Source organism: Tupaia chinensis, unplaced genomic scaffold (genome assembly GCF_000334495.1).
Source record: "Tupaia chinensis unplaced genomic scaffold, TupChi_1.0 Scaffold138235_1, whole genome shotgun sequence".
NCBI classification, from domain to species: Eukaryota; Metazoa; Chordata; class Mammalia; order Scandentia; family Tupaiidae; genus Tupaia; species Tupaia belangeri.
Window position 1 is genome coordinate 569160 of NW_006198133.1, and position 6798 is coordinate 575957.

Consider the following 6798-nt stretch of genomic DNA (forward strand, 5'->3'; position numbering starts at 1 on the left):
GGATGGTCACACTGCAATCCCTTCTCTTCCATTATTCTCCTGGGATTTGGGGCATGCACCCAGTGTAATCTTCAAGCCACCAGGTCCAGCACTCCAATTGTGGTGGGCCATTAGGGAGCCAGTGTCTTCACCACCACCCCACCTGCTGGCCCTGATGATGTTATTTATACTTCAATAATTGAACTCTTTATCTAAAACCTAAAACTCTCACCTTGGGCTAATGCTCATTCAGCTCTCTTGGAGAGGGCTTATTTCCTTTGTTTTAGTTTCCTCCTCTAGCCATTATCTGCCTTATCTAGCTATTCTTATTCATCTTTCATGACTCAGCATAGTTACAATGTTCTTCAAGGAGGATGAGCAAACCCTTCCTCTGTGATCCACAGACACCCTAGCTTAGCATTCACCCTAAAAGATGAAGTAATCTGTAAGTATGAAGGACTACGTAAACTGAGTTCCTGAAGCAGGGATTGCATCTGTCACTAGAACGTCTGCCTCCCCCACTCAGATGTAAAAGGAGAGTGCTGCACTTGTACCCCTATGACAGCCACGGTGCTGGTCTGCCACCGAGGACCCTCTGCAGGGAGAGCAGAGGCACACTCCGGAGTGCCACTTCTGCCTGTTTTTCTGGTTGCTGTTGTTTTTTGAGATAGATTTATTTTTTAAACTTTAATTCATTCCTTTTTTCATAAACATATTTAAATATTAAGATATAGTAAAGTTGACTTCTTTTTGGTACACAGTTTCAAGAATTTTAACACACACACACATATAGATAGATAGATAGATAGATAGATAGATAGATAGATAGATTCATGTAACCACTCCCTTAATTAGGATACAGAATAGCTCCACCATCCCACAAAACTCCGTTATGTTACCCTTTATAACAGCATCTTCCCCTTAATCCACCAGTAATTACTGATCTTTTCTTTGTCATCACACTTTTCTCATTCGGAGACTCTCATGTGCAAGGATTAATCAGTACTGAGTCCCTTGATATTGGCTATTTTCATTCAACAAGAGGCTTTGAGATTCATACAAGGTGTTTGTGGATTTTTCACCCAAATCTCTCCCTTTGCTGTTACTAATCAGTGACCAAGAGGACAGTTTGAAATCTTTCCAATATTCTCAAACTGCAGTGAGCGAGCCCCTGTTCTCCGAGACTGCTCACATGTGATCTGAAGATCCCAACCTTACCTCCAGGGTTGGGGTCCTGGCTTTCCTTCTGTCCAGACGGAACCCGCCTTGCAGTCTCTCCACATTTTGCACTTAAATCAACTCTAAGATCTAGAATCACACCCAGTTTGACTCTTCACGTGTAAAGATAAAAACACGAAGAGAATTTGAAATGTACAGCTTCTTTCTATAACAAGTACTAAGTCAGTATCAGTTTTGTGACAGGGACTCGAAAACCTTAATTTGGATACTCAGAGCTGACTCCTTTGCATTTTTGCTCTAGTGCTAATCTAGAGGGAAAATAGAAGTCTTCGACAGAAGTGATGCTGAGTGACTTCTGAGCCTGGGCCTTAGCAATCTGTACCTTTGGCTTTGCTGTTGAGAGCAGTCCCCCACGGAAGCCAGCCAGCATGCAATCAATCATGGAATAATGAGACCACCATGTCAGGAGGAAGCCCAAGAGAGACACACCACGAGAAAGAGGACATGCAGAACAGACACAGGTGCACTGTAGAAATATGTAAATTAAAGATTTCTTAGATCTAGCAGCCCAGGAACCAGTTGAGTTCAGCTAAGTGAGGAACCCGGCCAATGTCATTGTAAAGCCTTGCTCAAATTCTGTTTTATCTTAATGCATTATTTATTTATTTATGATTATTATTTTTAATTTGCTAATTTGCTCTAGGGCATGTGCACTTACCAGAGAGAGACGAGGTGGGGGGAATAAGAAAGCAAACCACCAGATCTGGGCTCAGACAGAGGTCGGCCATGTGGGAGTCTAGCTTCTTAACCACAATGCCACCTGCTGTCCCGAACCCTGCTTGGATTTTTAACTCAGAGAATTATGAAAAAAATAAAGTGGTTGTTGTCGTACATCACCAAGTTTTGGCATCGTGTTCTGGGCTGCACTGGGAATGGACGGAGAGCTCAACGTCGTCCCTTCCGTAGACCTCCAGGGTGTGTCAGCTGACACCTAGATTGTGCCTTAGCCAGCCAGCCTTGCCAAAAACTTTCCTGTAGTGTAAACCTTCATGGCAAGTAGGAAGCAGTCAAGTTGAATTCCCTCTGTAATAGTTAAAAGATGGCTTTTCCTGGGGCCACCAGCAGGTGGCGTGAGGGTTAAGGCACAGCCGTATGGTTTGAGTTCCAGACCTGGCAGTTTAAAAATCACACCGGGCACATGTGTGTGCATGCCCAAAATCTTAAGAGAAGAATGGAGGGAAAAGGATTGCAGTGTGGCCATTCCCCCTTGGGGGGGACGATGTCTTGATTTCTTTCTCTTTCTCTCTCTCACAAGTGCATGTGCCCTAGGGCAAAATACTGAAAGAAAAAAAGATGGCCTCTCCCGGTTTATTCACTCTCAGCTCACATGGCCCTCCCTTCCACTTCTTATCCTGAACCTCACTGCAGCTAAAGACTACTTAGAGCTCCAGAGAAACTATAACTTTTAGATCAGAAAATAGAATAATTTCCTTGAGGAGAATTTTCCGAGTACTGAAGCTAGTCCCCTGAGAAGACACTGGGAAAGATAATTACAGAATCTTTTTTTTTTTTTTTTTTGGAGAGATTTTCGCTATAGGGCGCGTGCGCTCGCCAGACAGACAGAGAGAGACATAGAGACAGAAAGCGAGAAATCACCCCCCAGGGGGCATGGCCATGCCTCAATCCCTTCTCCTCCATTCTCCTCTCGGGATCTCGGGCACACATGCACATGCACCTGGCATGAGTTTTAAGCCACCGGGTCTGGGACGCAAATCACGGTCAACTACGTGGGAGTCCAGCGACATAGCCATTACGCTAACTGCTGGTTCCCGATAATTACAGAATCTTAAAGCATTAGGCTTCCTGTCCTGTTTTCAGCAAAGAGACTCATGGGTTTCCGTGAGACAGCCACCCCTGGAAATGGTCCTGTAATTGGGATAAAAGGCAAGAAGAATGAAATTCAGATGAATTCCCCGAGTTCTCTGTGTTTGCACTTATTGTAAATTTGTCACATGATCAGATGAAGTAAGGCTTTAACGTGCTGTTCTAGGATTCACTGCCTCCTTGCCTTGGGTACGTAAGTTTCAAAACCATAACTTAAGGGACCGGCAGATAGCGTAATGGCTATGTCACTAGGCTCCCATATAGTCAACAGCAGTTCTAGTCCTGGACCTGGTGGCTTAAACTCATGCCAGGCTTGTGTGCGTGTGTGCCCAAGATCCCGAGAGGAGAATGGAGAAGGGATTGTAGTGTGGCCATACCCCCTGGGGGGATGATTTCTATCTCTCTGTCTCTCTCTTTCTGGAGAGCGCATGCAGCCTATAGTAAAAACCTCTCAAAAAAGAAAAATAAATAAAATAACTTAATGCACAGAAATGTAGAAAATTCTCATGCCATGCTTCTGATCGAGTGGATCATCCTATGCTGATAGTCCTCTCCTCCCAGAAGAACTTTCAAACCCATCACCACTGGTCACGGCAGAAGTTTTTCATGGAGCCCTACTGCCTATCAAGCTCTTACTTTGTCCTGTTATAACACAATGGAAACTGGGTAATTTATACCAACACAAGTGTATTTCTTAGAGTGCTGGTGGCTGCAAAGTCCAAGATCGTGGAGCCCGAGGATGTGTGCCTGCTGAGGGCCCTCTTGCTGACCCCTCCATGGCAGGAGGGTCGCCAGGGGAAAAGGGGGGAACACTGTGTCTTTGCATGATGGAAGGCAGAAGTCAACACAGGTCTGGCTAGCCCCGCACCGGTGCACAAAGGCACTAACGGCGTCCATGAGGACCCTGCCCTCAGGACTTTGTCACTCCCCAGAGACCCCACCCTTACCTACCTTGGCAATTACGTTTCAACACATAGTCTGGGGGACACCATCCACTGCAGCACAAATTATAACCATGGAAACAATAGGCAATAGCAAGTCATTTGTTCACACTGAGCCAACCTTTTCCTTAAATCATAGGACTCTGGCCTTTTTCAACCTACAATAATAACAACTTCATGGGCTCCAACCTGATATAAATTTAAAAAAACTAAAATCTGGAAGAAATGGAGGGACTGCCCCAAGGTCACCCAAGGAACGGGACAGTGGCAGGTTGTTGATGGGATCTGCTCGTTAGTTGCCAACCTCCTCCATGATTCCTTGTAGACCTTATTGTTGATCGAGGTTTTATCGAGGTTAGGTGAACGAGCACAGTTTAGGAAACTTAATAAAGTCGGAATGCAATTTCCCAGGCATTTAATCTCTGTAAGTAATTGATTGCTTTCGGATGCAGTGGGAGTAACACACCTGGAGTCGTCAGGGAGCTGTATGAAAATCATCTAGCACACAGTGGGTTCTAAATACATACTGATTACTATTTTTTTTTCTTTCTTTTATTTTTATTTTTTTTATTTATTTTATTTTTTTTCCAATTTATTTATTTGCATTCATTCACTGTACATCATTACAGCATACAAAATGAGATTTTCCATCTAGAGTAGCCGCTAGCTCGTTTGTTGGAGGCTGAATTATTAGTAGAAAATCTTCATTCCCTTAAAAATCTAGTTCACTGTAGCCATGTGGAACCTTGTCTTCTCCTGATTACTATTTTTAAAATAAAAAAATTCTGGGGCCAGCAGTTGGTGTGGTGGTCAAGGTGCTGGACTCACACATGGCCAACCCCAGTGCAAGTCCTGGACGGAGCAGCTTGAAACTCCTGCTGAGCGCATGTGCATGCATGACCGGGTGGAGGAGAAGGAGCGGGGATTGTGGTGTGGCCAATTCCCCTGGGGAATGATTTCTCACGTTCCCTTTCACTGTCTCTCTCCAGTGAGCGCACATGCCCTATGGCAAAACTAAAGCAAATAAATAAATAAATCCTATTTTGCTAACAATGTAATGGCAAATTTTCAACCCAATGTTTTTAGAGTGATAGGTGAGAAACGTCAAAAATCCAACTCTTCCTTTCTGTTTCCTTCAACGTGCACACACATGTATACTCACCAACACACATGCCTTCCCCTGGAAAAACTTATGAAGCAACTCCACTCCCTCTCACACACACATCCTGTGCGGAGCCTGGGGGTGGGGTGGGGGGGGCAGTGCGCTACCACGGATGTGGGGTGTTCCTTGGCCTCCTGGGATAAAATCTCCCACATATTCCATGAAGCAGCTTCTACTTTACATCTGCTGCCTCCCTCCTTTAATGACTTTTGGGGACATAAAGTGTTGTCTATTGAGAAAAATTTTTAGATTTTTTTGCTATAAGCTGCATGTGCTCAACAGAGAGAGAGAGAGAGAGAGAGAGAGAGAAAGAGAGAGACCAAGAGAAGGAAAGTGAGAAATCACTCCCTGGGGGGATAGCCACACTGCAATCCTTTCCCCTTCATCTCCTCTTAGGATCACATAGGTGTGTTTTTCAAGCCCCTGGGTCCTGTACTCAAACCCAGAGTTGGCCATGTGTGATCGAGCTGCTCAATCACCATGCCACCTGCTGGCCCCAAGAAGACTTCTTAGTTGTTAAAAGCTTCTTATCTGGTGGTGCTTGAGCATTTACCCCTTTATTTAGCGTAATTATCATGTCGGTCAACTATAATACTGCTTAGAACGTTGATTTTATTCCATTGGAATCTGGAAGGGAAAATGAGAGATCTATATTCAAATAATAACTATAAGTGATTAATGCCATCCGTCAGAAAGTTCACATAACTGAGAAATTAATTACAATGGAGATATCAAGGAAGGGTTTATTGGGAACCAGCAGTTAGTGTAATGGTTATGTCGCTGGACTCCCACGTAGTCGACCGTGGTTCGCGTCCCAGATCCGGTGGCTTAAAATCACACCAGGCGTGTGTGCGTGCGTGCCCAAGATCCCGAGAGGAGAATGGAGAAGAAGGGATTGCGGTGTGACCATCCCCCCTGGGGGTGATTTCTCGCTTTCTGTCTCTCTGTCTCTCTCTGCCTGTCTGGTGAGCGCACGTGCCCTATAGCAAAAATCTCTCGTAAAAAAAGAAAGAAAGAAAGAAAGAAAGAAAGAAAGAAAGAAAGAAAGAAAGAAAGAAAGAGAACAAGGAAGGGCTTATAAAAGAAAAACAAAGTCTTTAAACACGGCACCTGGGACCAGCGATGGCGTGCGTGGTGGTTAAGGCACGGGACTCCCACGTGGCTGACCACAGTTCAAGTTCCAGACCCAGCAGCTTGAAACTCATGCCAAGCGTGTGTGTGTGCGTGCCCAAAACCCCAAGAAGGGAATGGAGGAGAAAAGATTGCAGCGTGTTTGTCCATCTAGGGGGTGATTTCTTGATTTCTGTCTCTCTGTCTCTCTGGCAAATGCATGTGGCCTATAGCAAAACTCTCTTTAAAAAAAATCTGGTTCTGTTAAGTACTGTGCTATTGGGGTGTCAGAGAAGTTTTGACATATTTTTACATACGTACACCATGACTTTTCCGACAACCCAATATTTTATACTTTGTGTCATCCAGGTTTCTCAATAACTCAAATCAGTCCAAATGAGAAAACTAAAACCAGATTAGGAAAGTTGCTCCAGATCACGTGGCCAAGAAGCACCTGGACGGACCTGCATCGGGTCTACAGGCTCCTCCTGTGTGCCCTTCCGGAGCGGGGAGGGAGGCACAGCCAGGCCTGCCCTCTGCAGA